A 13,031-nucleotide genomic window follows, 5' to 3' on the forward strand; every position below is an offset into this window, starting at 1 on the left:
TACCCTTGGGAACATCGGGGGATACTCACACATCAGCATGCGTATGCGTCTGCAGAGATTTCCTTGTGTTCACTTTACAGTCCACAATTCCTTTCGGATTTCTGTCCAATTTGGTGAATATGTTAGTTAGGTTGTGGTCTGGCCAAAGAATATTTTTGGCCACCCCTGGCGGGAGGCTGTGGCAAGAATTTGCATTTTGAAATACGTTTTTATTCGCTAGATTGAGGGCAAGTCCGAGAATACACCGTCGGTTCGCGGGCGACCAACATTTGCTAGTTGTTATTGTTGAAATTTATCATTAAATTTAGTTAAATAAATGATACATTTTACGTTCCAGAATGAAAACCCGTGACATTTGGACGCATGTCTTGCATGATATTTATTAATAGACACTGAGAATTTTGGTAAACTTTGGAGTTAAACATGGCAGAACAGTCAGAATTTTTCAATATTTTCCCTTGCATTAAATGTAGTTATAAGGTTAGGCATTTTAGCAAGCTTCTTTCACATTTTTCTTTGGTTCATGAGCATGAGCCTGGATTTGTTGTCCCGTGTGGGGTTAATGGATGTGAAAGACCATTCAAAAACATCAGATGTTTGAAAAAAACACATAAATAAAAAGCATAGATGGTTTGCTACTACCAGTATGCATGATAATGAAGCTGGTGGTGAATGTGCCGAGCATTTCATGGAACAGAGGTATAAAAACTCTGACAGTGATGAGACAGTTGATGGTAATAAGGAGATGGTTGTCACAGACAAGTGAAGAACCTTAACTAAAACAATTCTGCACTGTGTGAAACAGTGATGAGACAGTTGATGGTAATAAAGAGATGGTTGTCACAGACAAGTGAAGAACCTTAACTAAAACAATTCTGCACTGTGTGAAACAGTAATAAGACAGTTGATGGTAATAAGCAGATGGTTGTCACAGACAAGTGAAGAACATTAACTAAAACAATTCTGCACTGTGTGAAACAGTGATGAGGCAGTTGATGGTAATAAGGAGATGGTTGTCACAGACAAGTGAAGAACCTTAGCTAAAAGAATTCTGCAGCTGCGTGAAACAGTGATGAGAAAGCTGATGGTAATAAGGAGATGGTTGTCACAGACAAGTGAAGAACCTTAACTAAAACAATTCTGCAGCTGCGTGAAACAGTGATGAGAAAGCTGATGGTAATAAGGAGATGGTTGTCACAGACAAGTGAAGAACCTTAACTAAAACAATTCTGCAGCTGTGTGAAAATGAAAACATTACTTACAAAACTACAAGTAATTATTTTAATTTTTCCTGTTCTATTATGGCTGCCAAAGATGAAAATTTATTTCAAACCATAACAAGAACGTTGATCAGTGAGGGGGTTCCTAGAAATAGTATAGTTACAGTGATGGAAGCTTGCAAGAAAGAAAGTCTTGACTTTCATTCCATTATTGAAAATTTCACTGACCACAATAATTTCCAGCCTTACACTGAAGATAATTTGTCATTTGTAAAACCTGTTGAGTATGACTTGGGAATTACTGGTGATGGGAAACATGACACAATCCAGTAAGGTTCTTTATTAGATACTCTGAAGTGTTTGCTTAAACATGACGATATTTTTAACCAGGTTGTTTATCCTCGCCAGTCAGCTAATGATTGTCTTAGAGATGTCGTTGATGGTGAACATTTCAAAAACAATCCATTCTGCCAAGAAACTTCCCTTCCCTTCAAATTATTCTCTATTTTGATGAGTTTACAGCTGTGGCTAGAATACGAGCTCCTGCTTACTGATATTTTGATGAGTTTACAGCTGTGGCTGGAATACGAGCTCCTGCTTACTAATATGCTGCTTTCTGCTATCAGTTAGTCAATATTGAACCTGCTTTGAGATCTCAGCTTTATTATGTATTCTTAGCAATCTTGGTGAAGAGCTAACACGTAAAAATAACATGGGCTAAATACAGTGATGAGACCTTTGATTGAAGAACTATCTGTTTTTTAAAACATTGGTATTGACATTGTCAAACCAGAGAGAACATTCAAATTCAGAGGTGCACCTCTTCTTGTTGTTGCAGATAATTTGGGAAGCCATGCTATTGGAGAGTTTCTTGAATCATTTTCTGCTCTCAGATCATGTAGATTCTGCGTGGTAATTCGGGATGATTTAAGAAAGTTAACTGATATTTCAAAATGTCCAGAGAGATTTATTGCATTCTATAATTAACGAATTGCAATGGTCGAAACTGAACCGACTTTGTCAAGTACATATGGGGTTAAAATAAGATCGCCTCTGAACGTTCTGCAGCAATTTCATGTGGCAAATGCTCTACCACCTGATATATTACATGACCTTTTTGAATCTGGCTTGGTGTCAGAAATTTATGTTTACTCATAGATCAGTATGTCTTGTCTGGATACTTCAGCCTTCAGTACCTTGCAGGCAGAGTGAAGGAGTTCCACTAGAAAGGAACTGATAAAATCAATCGGCCTGAGCTTGTTATTTTGAGAGGGTCTGTACACATTAAGCCAAAAGGTGTGCAAGTTTGGTGTCTCTTAAGGTTATTTCTATTACTGGTGGGTGATGGAGTGCCAGAAGGCAACAACAAATAGGAAGTTCTGTTGGATATGGTAGAATTGATAATGTGTCCATCAATGCCATATGCAAGCATTGAATTCTTAAATGATGTGATACAACAGTTCCATTCTCTTAATGAAAAAGAATTTCCAAATAGAACTCTCAATCCAAAGGAACATTTTACTTTGCATTACCCAGAGATGACCCGCAGATTTGGTCCACTGAGGAATGCGTGGATTATGAGATTTGAGGCCAAACGTAGTTTTTGGTTGATGTTGCAAGACGTACCAAAAACAGGAGGAATCTAGGCAAAACAATAGCAATGAGACACCAGTATAAACTCTGTTCACATCTGGAAAGCAATGGATTTCTTGGAATAGATGTCTTTGACCTGACAATCCTGTCAGATTGCCTGTGAACTCACTCGAAGAAGAGCGAAATCTTGTCAGTGCATTTGTTGGGAAGGCGATTTTGTCACTAAAGCATCAGGTTGTACAGTGAACTGCCTCACATACAACACCAGGACAATGGTTGTCAGTAGCTATGAATTCGACAGTCTTCAATTTTCTTCAGTGATCTGTTGCTTTGTTCTTTGGACAAAACCTTTTTTGTATTGTTAAAGATACCAAACTGTTGATTATTACAGGCATCTTCATGCTTACATTGTAGAGCCAATGAGAAGCTATGAACTCCTGAGCATTCCAGATCTTTATGATCATTACCTTGTTATGTGAACAAAGGTGAAAATATGATCATCCTACACCACTACATTCGTGGCGAATGATGGATGACAAATTTGAAACAGAACTCGGTAATCAGTGGTAAATTTTAACTTATTTTATGTAACTTGGTTTGTACCTTCCAGTGACAAATTTCATCAAAATATTTGACATATTTTATGTAAATTTGTTTCTGCCTTTTTGTGACAAATTTCATCACAATTTTCAAACAGAGAGAACTTGTGTCATATTAATATGTATCATGCATATTTGCACCAAAATCACCACTATCATCACCATCTATTGAGGTCAGACTACTTATATTTGCTTTCACCTTTTAAAGGCTACTACTTGTTAGGAAAAAAACCAAATTACTTATTTAGTTGATTTATACCAGTCCTGCTGATGTTAAATTTATGGAAATTTAATATATCTTTTTGTTGTTTTTCTTCAATGATAACCTTTCTGCATGTGTATACATAATAATAATTTTTTATCAGAACCATACTTTTAGATTCTAGAGAGATGGCTTTATCTTACCAGTTACCTACAATGAAATAAAAATTGTGGTGTTAGTAGATGATCTGAGATTGTTGCCCAATAAGATTTCTGACAACCTAAATCTGGATGTATATGCTACCAACTTGTCTGCTCAAGTGTACATGGAAAACTGGCAGGACTGGATGGATGTTCAATTGTCTGAAATTCCAAAACCACAAGCAAAGTTGCGCGTTTCTCTAGTTTCTAATGCTGTGGCCTCTGACGGAGATATAGTTGTTGTGGTAAATCGTTTGTAAGAATGCGCAACCCATTTAGATATGAGTGATTATAATCATTTATGTAGTCATTGGAAATCACGGAAACTTTATTCCGAATAAAAGAAGTAAAACTGTTCAATATACATTATTCAACATAACACAATTACTGTTCTTAATATTTTAATTACAAATTTAGACCTGTTAAAAATTTATTTTTGACCATAATCCACCGAACCCTGAAGTGCCTTCAAGCAAGCAGAGTGCATCTTCATGCGGTCCCAGTACTGAACGAATTCAGTCCATATCATCATGGTAGGATATGTCCTAATGAATGTCAAACAGATCTTTCAATCTGTTGGAGAAATAGTTTCATCTTTCACTTGAGACAATTAGGCCTTAGTTAGTATTTCATTGCAATCAGTCGACCCCAATTTGTAAGTGTTTTGAACTATTTGATATATTCTTTAGTCAGCATCTTAGCATTCAAGCCTTGCCCAGTACCCTTTAAGCTGGAAAATTTGTCAAGTCTGCCTAGATCTACTGCTTTGCAGTTGTCGCAAGGGAAGCCTGTTGAGAAAGAATGTCGCTTCCATTTACTGGATGCAGTCTACACTGAGGTTTCCAACTATACCTTGTAAGTGCTGTGCAGTGAATACCATGTGTACCATTTCTGATTACAAGCGTGTAGTTACATCTCTTCAGATGTCTTAATATGTACTTATAGCTTGCCCAACCTCTATTTTTCAGATATCCCACGTCAAGGCAGTATGACCAAGTAGCGGATGAAATATTTAAGCACTACCCTCAGCTGTCAGATGCCCCAAATCTAACATTCCAAGGTGTTCGTGTAAGTTCTATCCACATGTGCATTATGTTATGTTTGTTGTGAAATATATTTCCATCACAAATATATTCTTTTATCTATACAATTGGCTATATAAGCCCAATAGCCAATAAGCCCAATAAAATTCGTTTCAAGGTGCATAACAGGAATGACCATATCACCACTTGTAAGGGTGTAAAAGTATTCTGAAAGAAATATGTTCATTAGTTACAAAATAACTTAAATGGCATTTTTGTGTTGCATAATATTAGTGAAGAAACAAGTGAAATTTTGTGGGACGCTATGTTTTAAAATACACACAAGTACATATGTCTACCAAGGAGGAGCTGTGGAAAATACTATTTTGATACTTTGAAATATTTGTTTTGTTTGTATATGATGTAACATGACTCATCTAATGAAACTCAACTAATTTGACGATAAAGAGAATACATTGTCAAGATGAACTCGTACAACTGATTTATTAACCAGTATGTGTTTTACTTTCAGTTTCTCAGATTAAACCTGCAAAATGCCAAAAGTGGTTTAAAAGAAATACTGTTTAAAATAATTATAGTTATACCAGGGCGGTTTTGTTATTCATTCTCAATAGAACTAATTCTGTTAATTCTAATTGCATGAGCTTTGGAGGATGAGGCTTCGTCAGAAATTCCAGAATAATAGAAAGCGGAAAGATTCATCATTGCCTATAGTCCAAGAAAGAAAGAAAATGACGAAAACTGCAACAGATGAAACCCCATCTCCAAACCACATCTCAGAACTGAGGCTATATGGATTAAAGCAATACTTGTGTGAAAAGCCAGTTGAGGAGGATGAAACTTCCACCGAAAAACACAAGGAATGGATGAAAACTCGACTGTATTGCAGAAAAAATGTGATCTTTGTAAAGTGGACTTGCTTATGGACAAAACTTTGCATGATCGTAGTAAACTGGTCATTGACAACACTCCTGTCAATGAACTTATAGAGCATTATCCTTTCCTTGTAGCATCACCAGCACAGCTATTGAATGAATTTAAGCGGCTAGGAAAAGATGCAGAAAAAGGGGGTGTCCAACTTTCTCAATATAAGGACTCAGTAAATTCTAACCTGCAGGACAGAAATATATCACCAGAAAATAATCCATTGCTAGCATTTCTTATGAAACAGTCCTCACACATGCCTGATGTTACATCTAGTATTGTCATTCTTGCTATCCCTTTGCTTCTAAAAGAAAGTAAAAGTATCATGGTGGGTACTGAAGTTAGGGAACCTGCTGAGAGTGGTATATACATTCAATGTGGTTCAGTTTTGTGATCAGGAATTCAAACCATATGTTGAAAATGAAAGTATCATGGTGGGTACTGAAGTTAGGGAACCTGCTGAGAGTGGTATATACGATCAATGTGGTTCAATTTTGTGATCAGGAATTCAAACTATATGTTGATGGCTTTGATATTTGTGCCACTAAAGGTTTTGTGGAAGCATTCACTATGTATGTAGGGAGTTTTTATATCTTCAACTTTGCATTTCCAACAAAACTCAAGAAAACTTTCAACTTTGTTGAAAGAGTTGTCCTGAAGCTCTATGATGAGTCCAGGATAATTACCAAATCTGATAAAGATGCAGACAGATGTGTTTTTCAGTTGCTTGATCCCTTGAATGTCAAAAAACATAGCAGCGGGAAATCTGTCAAAACGTCCCAGGTAAAGGAAGAGGAAAGTGTTCAAAGCCATAAGGTTATATTAGATCTGGTAATAGTACCTTGTCATGTGGATTTGATCCAGAGTGATTTTTCAAAAAACATGTGTAAGTTCAGTTGTTTATTTTCAAATTGTTGCTGCATTTTGAATTTTATTTGGGTACATGTATATTGAAGTACACTTGAGTTCAGTTTGAAATCAAAATGGTGCTGCTAAAATGCATTTTATATTTTTCAGGATGGTGGCAGGTTACTGGGACTTAGGTTGAATGATCAGATGGCTGTGGGATTGACTACTCAGTGATAGTTCTGCTGACCACAATTGACTGAGGATGGTGTCTTTGCCTAGCAGTGACATTGCAGAGGTGGTCCTGACCGAGTCAACATGACTTATCTTCCATGGTCGTTGGATAGTCATAATGACAAGAGTCCATTGTTTATGTATGGCCATAATGACAACCGCTCCTGGAACGAATAGGGTCACACTAACTATGTCATGACTACTCTGTAGTGGTTTGCAGGTGGGCAATGCGACTATTCTCAGGTAGTCAGCATTGGTCAGAATGACTACCTAACGAAAGTCATAACGACTATCATAGAGCAAGCAAATTTATTACCTGCCACGTATCCTGCCACCATCACCTGGCTATTTTCCGACTACACAATAGTAAAAATGACTAATATTTAATAGTCATATTAGGTAGTCATCGATTTTAGCGACTACTTGGAGGGTCTTTTTTGGCACCGCTTGACTACCTGATTCACTATTCAAAATTCGTCGCCTTCACTAGTTCTTATTTTAAGTGTTTGTTACTTACAACTCCTTGTTCATACATTAATCTTTAGTTTTACTCATGTTTTATACATTAATTATAAGTTTGTTACTATTACTTCTATTTTATTAATTAATTCTGAGTTTGTTACTAGCTATTCCTGTTTGACACATTAATTCTAAGTTTGTTTCTCCTTACTCCTGGTTAATACATTAATTTTCAGTAGTTTGCTAGCTACTTATCTTTTATACATTAATCCTTAGTTTGTTATTGCCTACTCGTTGTTGATACGTGAATCTCTAATGTTTTACTTGCTTCTCCTGGTTGCTAGGTTAATCCTTAGGTTCTTACTACCTACTCCTGGTTGATACATTAATTTTCAGTTGTTTGCTAGCTACTTATCTTTGATACATTAATCCTAGGTTTGTTATTGCCTACTCGTTGTTGATACGTGAATCCCTAATATTTTACTAGCTACTCCCGGTTGCTAGGTTAATCCTTTGTTTGTTAGTAGCTATCCTGGTTTGCTAGGTTAATTTTTTGTTTGTTAGTAGCTATCCTGTTTGATAGATTAAATCTAAGTTTATTAATTGCTACTCCTGGTAGATACATTATTTCTTAGTTTTTACCAGCTACTCTGTTTGACGGATTAATTTTAATTTTTATAACTACTAGTTAATCCTTTGTTTGTTACAAGCTATATCTGTTTGATAGATTATTTTTGAGTTTGGTACTAGGTACTCCTGTTTAATAGGTTATTTCTTAGTTTGTTACAAGTTATATCTGTTTGATAGATTATTTCTAAGTTTGTTATGAGTTACTCCTGTTTGATAGATTAATCAATATCTACAGTTTATTACTAGCTACTCCTGTTTGTTACATTAATCCTTAGTTTTCACTACCTACTCCTGGTTGATACCGTAATCCTACGTTTATTACTAGTTACTTCTGTTTGTTACATTAATCCTTAGTTTTCACTACCTACTCCTGGTTGATACCGTAATCCCACGTTTATTACTAGTTACTTCTGTTTGTTACATTAATCCTTAGTTTTTACTACCTACTCCTGGTTGATACCGTAATCCTACGTTTATTACTAGCTACTCCTGTTTGTTACATTAATCCTTTGTTTGTTACCAGCTATATCTGGTTTGATACCGTAATCCTTGAGTTTGGTACTAGTACTCATGTTTACTAGTTACTTCTGTTTGTTACATTAATCTGTTTGATAGATTTTTTCTAACTTTGTTACCTTACTCCTGTTTGATACCGTAATCCTACGTTCATTACTAGTTACTTCTGTTTGTTACATTAATCCTTAGTTTTCACTACCTACTCCTGGTTGATACCGTAATCCTACGTTCATTACTAGTTACTTCTGTTTGTTACATTAATCCTTAGTTTTTACTACCTACTCCTGGTTGATACCGTAATCCTACGTTCATTACTAGTTACTTCTGTTTGTTACATTAATCCTTAGTTTTCACGACCTACTCCTGGTTGATACCGTAATCCTACGTTTATTACTAGTTACTTCTGTTTGTTACATTAATCCTTAGTTTTTACTACCTACTCCTGGTTGATACCGTAATCCTACGTTTATTACTAGCTACTCCTGTTTGTTACATTAATCCTTAGTTTTTACTACCTACTCCTGGTTGATACCGTAATCCTACGTTCATTACTAGTTACTTCTGTTTGTTACATTAATCCTTAGTTTTTACTACCTACTCCTGGTTGATACCGTAATCCTACGTTTATTACTAGTTACTTCTGTTTGTTACATTAATCCTTAGTTTTTACTACCTACTCCTGGTTGATACCGTAATCCTACGTTCATTACTAGTTACTTCTGTTTGTTACATTAATCCTTAGTTTTCACTACCTACTCCTGGTTGATACCGTAATCCTACGTTCATTACTAGTTACTTCTGTTTGTTACATTAATCCTTAGTTTTCACTACCTACTCCTGGTTGATACCGTAATCCTACGTTCATTACTAGTTACTTCTGTTTGTTACATTAATCCTTCGTTTTTACTACCTACTCCTGGTTGATACCGTAATCCTACGTTCATTACTAGTTACTTCTGTTTGTTACATTAATCCTTAGTTTTCACTACCTACTCCTGGTTGATACCGTAATCCTACGTTTATTACTAGCTAGTCCTGTTTGATTGATTAATTCTATGTTTGTAACTACTGTTTGACAGATTATTCCTTAGTTTGTTATCAGCTTCTCCTGTTTGATTGATTAATTCTATGTTTGTAACTAACCGCTACTGTTTCACAGATTATTCCTTAGTTTGTTATCAGCTTCTCCTGTTTGATTGATTAATTCTATGTTTGTAACTAACCGCTACTGTTTCACAGATTATTCCTTAGTTTGTTAGCAGCTTCTCCTGTTTGATTGATTAATTCTATGTTTTTAACTAACCGCTACTGTTTCACAGATTATTCCTTAGTTTGTTAGCAGCTTCTCCTGTTTGATTGATTAATTCTATGTTTGTAACTAACCGCTACTGTTTCACAGATTATTCCTTAGTTTGTTAGCAGCTTCTCCTGTTTGATTGATTAATTCTATGTTTGTAACTAACCGCTACTGTTTCACAGATTATTCCTTAGTTTGTTAGCAGCTTCTCCTGTTTCATTGATTAATCTCTTCTTCTTTGCTACTTACTTCTAGTTGATATAATAATCCTTAGTTTGTTATATTAACTACTCCTGGTTTTTGCATTAATTCTAAGTTTTTAACTTTCTACTTCTGTTTGATTCATTAATTCGAAGTTTGTTACTAGCTTCTCCTGGTTAATATATTCATTATATTGATTGATACATTTATTCTGAGTTTCTTTCTGTCCACTTCTGTTTGATATATTAATCCTTTTTTGTTACAAACTACTCTTGGTTGATACACTAATTCTTTGTTTGTTACTTGCTATACTGTTTGATACATTAATATTTAGTTTGTTATTACCTTCTCCTGATTAATAAATTAATCCTTAGTTTGTTACTAGCTACTCCTGATTTATACATAAATTACAAGTGTGGTACTAGCTACTCCTGTTCGATAGGTGACTTTGTTTCGACCTTCTCCTGGTTAATACGCTAATCCTAAATTTGTTACCAGCTATTCCTGACCGATACATTATTTTTAGATAGTTACTACCTACTCCTGGTTGATACAGTACTCATTTGTTGATTACTAGCTACTAATATTTACAAATTAATCCTTAGTTTGTTAGTAGCTACTCTTGCTTGACAAATAACTTGTAAGTTTGTTACCAGCTACTTTAGTTTTATACATTAATCTTCAATTTGTCACTAACTACTCCTGGTTGATAGATTAATTCTAAGTTTGTTAATAACTACTTCTATTTGATATAATAATTCGGTGTTTGGTAATAACTACTTGTATATGATAGATTAATTCAAAGTTTGTTACTAGCTACTCCTGTTTGATAATATAGCATTTTGTTTGTTATTAGGTACTTCTGTTTCATAGGTTATTTTTTAGTTTGTCTCTATCTACAAATAATTACTATATTTAAGTTTTTATAAACTTTGTTTAACGGAAGTACAGATTAGGAGCGGATTTATTTGTGTATAATTGTTTTATAAACTTTGTTTAATGAAGAAAAGGTTTGATGCTGGTTTAACTATGTTTAAGTTCTTGATAAAGTTAGTTTAATGGATGTAGAGGATTGAAACTTGATATACTCTGTTAGAAGATGGTTTGACGCATTGTAATTGTTTTATAAACTTTGTTTTATGAAAGTACAGATTAGAAACGAGTTTAACTGTGTTTAAGTGTTTTATAAACTTTGTTTTATGAAAGTACAGATTAGAAGCGAGTTTAACTGTGTTTAAGTTTATTATAAACATTATTTAATTGAAGTAAGGTTTGAAACTTGCTTAACTCTCATTAGGTATTTATAAACTTTGTTTGATGGAGGTACAGGTTAGAAGCGGGTATAACTATGTTTAAAGCTTCTAAAAATTTTGTTTAATGGAAAGAAAGTTTAGAAGCGAATTTAACTGTGTTAAGGGATGAATAAACTTAGTTTGAGGGAAGTACAGGTCAGAAGCTGGTTTAACTATGTTTAAGTAGTTTATAAAATTTATCTAGTGAAAGTACAGATTAGAAACTGGTTTAACTATGTTTAAGTAGTTTATAAAATTTGTCTAGTGAAAGTACAGATTAGAAACTAGTTTACCTATATTTCATTGTTTAATAAATTTTGTTTGTTTGAAGTACAGGTTAGAAACCAGTTTAACTACGTTTAATTGTTTTATAAATTTTGTGTATTTGAAGTACAGATTAGAAACGAGTTTACCTATGTTTAATTGTTTTATAAATTTTGTTTGTTTGAAGTACACGTTAGAAACTAGTTTAACTATGTTTAATTGTTTTATAAATTTTGTTTATTTGAAGTACAGATTAGAAACGAGTTTACCTATGTTTAATTGTTTTATAAATTTTGTTTATTTGAAGTACAGGTTAGAAACCAGTTTAACTACGTTTAATTGTTTTATAAATTTTGTGTATTTGAAGTACAGATTAGAAACGAGTTTACCTATGTTTAATTGTTTTATAAATTTTGTTTGTTTGAAGTACACGTTAGAAACTAGTTTAACTATGTTTAATTGTTTTATAAATTTTGTTTATTTGAAGTACAGATTAGAAAAGAGTTTTCCTATGTTTAATTGTTTTATAAATTTTGTTTGTTTGAAGTACAGGTTAGAAACTAGTTTAACTATGTTTAATTGTTTTATAAATTTTGTTTATATGAAGTACAGATTAGAAATGAGTTTACCAATGTTTAATTGTTTGATAAATTTTGTTTATTTGAAGAACAGGTTAGAAACCAGTTTAACTATGTTTAATTGGTTTATAAATTCTGTTTATTTAAAATACAGGTCAGAAACCAGTTTACCTATGTTTAATTGTTTTATAAATTTTGTTTGTTTGAAGTACAGGTTAGAAACCAGTTTAACTACGTTTAATTGTTTTATAAATTTTGTTTATTTGAAGTACAGGTTAGAAACTCGTTTAACTATGTTTAATTGTTTTATAAATTTTGTTTGTTTGAAGTACAAGCTAGAAACCAGTTTAACTATGTTTAATTGTTTTATAAATTTTGTTTATTTGAAGTACAGGTTAGAAACTAGTTTAACTATGTTTAATTGTTTTATAAATTTTGTTTGTTTGAAGTACAGGTTAGAAACTAGTTTAACTATGTTTAATTGTTTTATAAATTTTGTTTATTTGAAGTACAGGTTAGAAACTAGTTTACCTATGTTTAATTGTTTATAAATTTTGTTTATTTGAAGTACAGGTTAGAAACCAGTTTAACTATGTTTAATTGTTTTATAAATTTTGTTTATTTGAAGTACAGGTCAGAAACCAGTTTACCTATGTTTAATTATTTATAAATTTTATTTATTTGAAGTACAGGTTAGAAACTAGTTTAACTATGTTTAATTGTTTTATAAATTTTGTTTAATTCAGTACAAGTTAGAAACTAGTTTAACTATGTTCAATTGTTTTATAAATTTTGTTTGTTTGAAGTACAGGTTAGAAACTAGTTTAACTATGTTTAATTGTTTTATAAACCTTTGTTCATAGATATACAAGTTAGAAGCTTGTCTGTTTACGACTTCAGTTACCAATCTGGAGAGGACGTGTAAAGAACGTT

The sequence above is a fragment of the Tachypleus tridentatus genome, chromosome 9, assembly GCF_004210375.1.
Source record: "Tachypleus tridentatus isolate NWPU-2018 chromosome 9, ASM421037v1, whole genome shotgun sequence".
In the NCBI taxonomy this organism is placed as follows: Eukaryota; Metazoa; Arthropoda; class Merostomata; order Xiphosura; family Limulidae; genus Tachypleus; species Tachypleus tridentatus.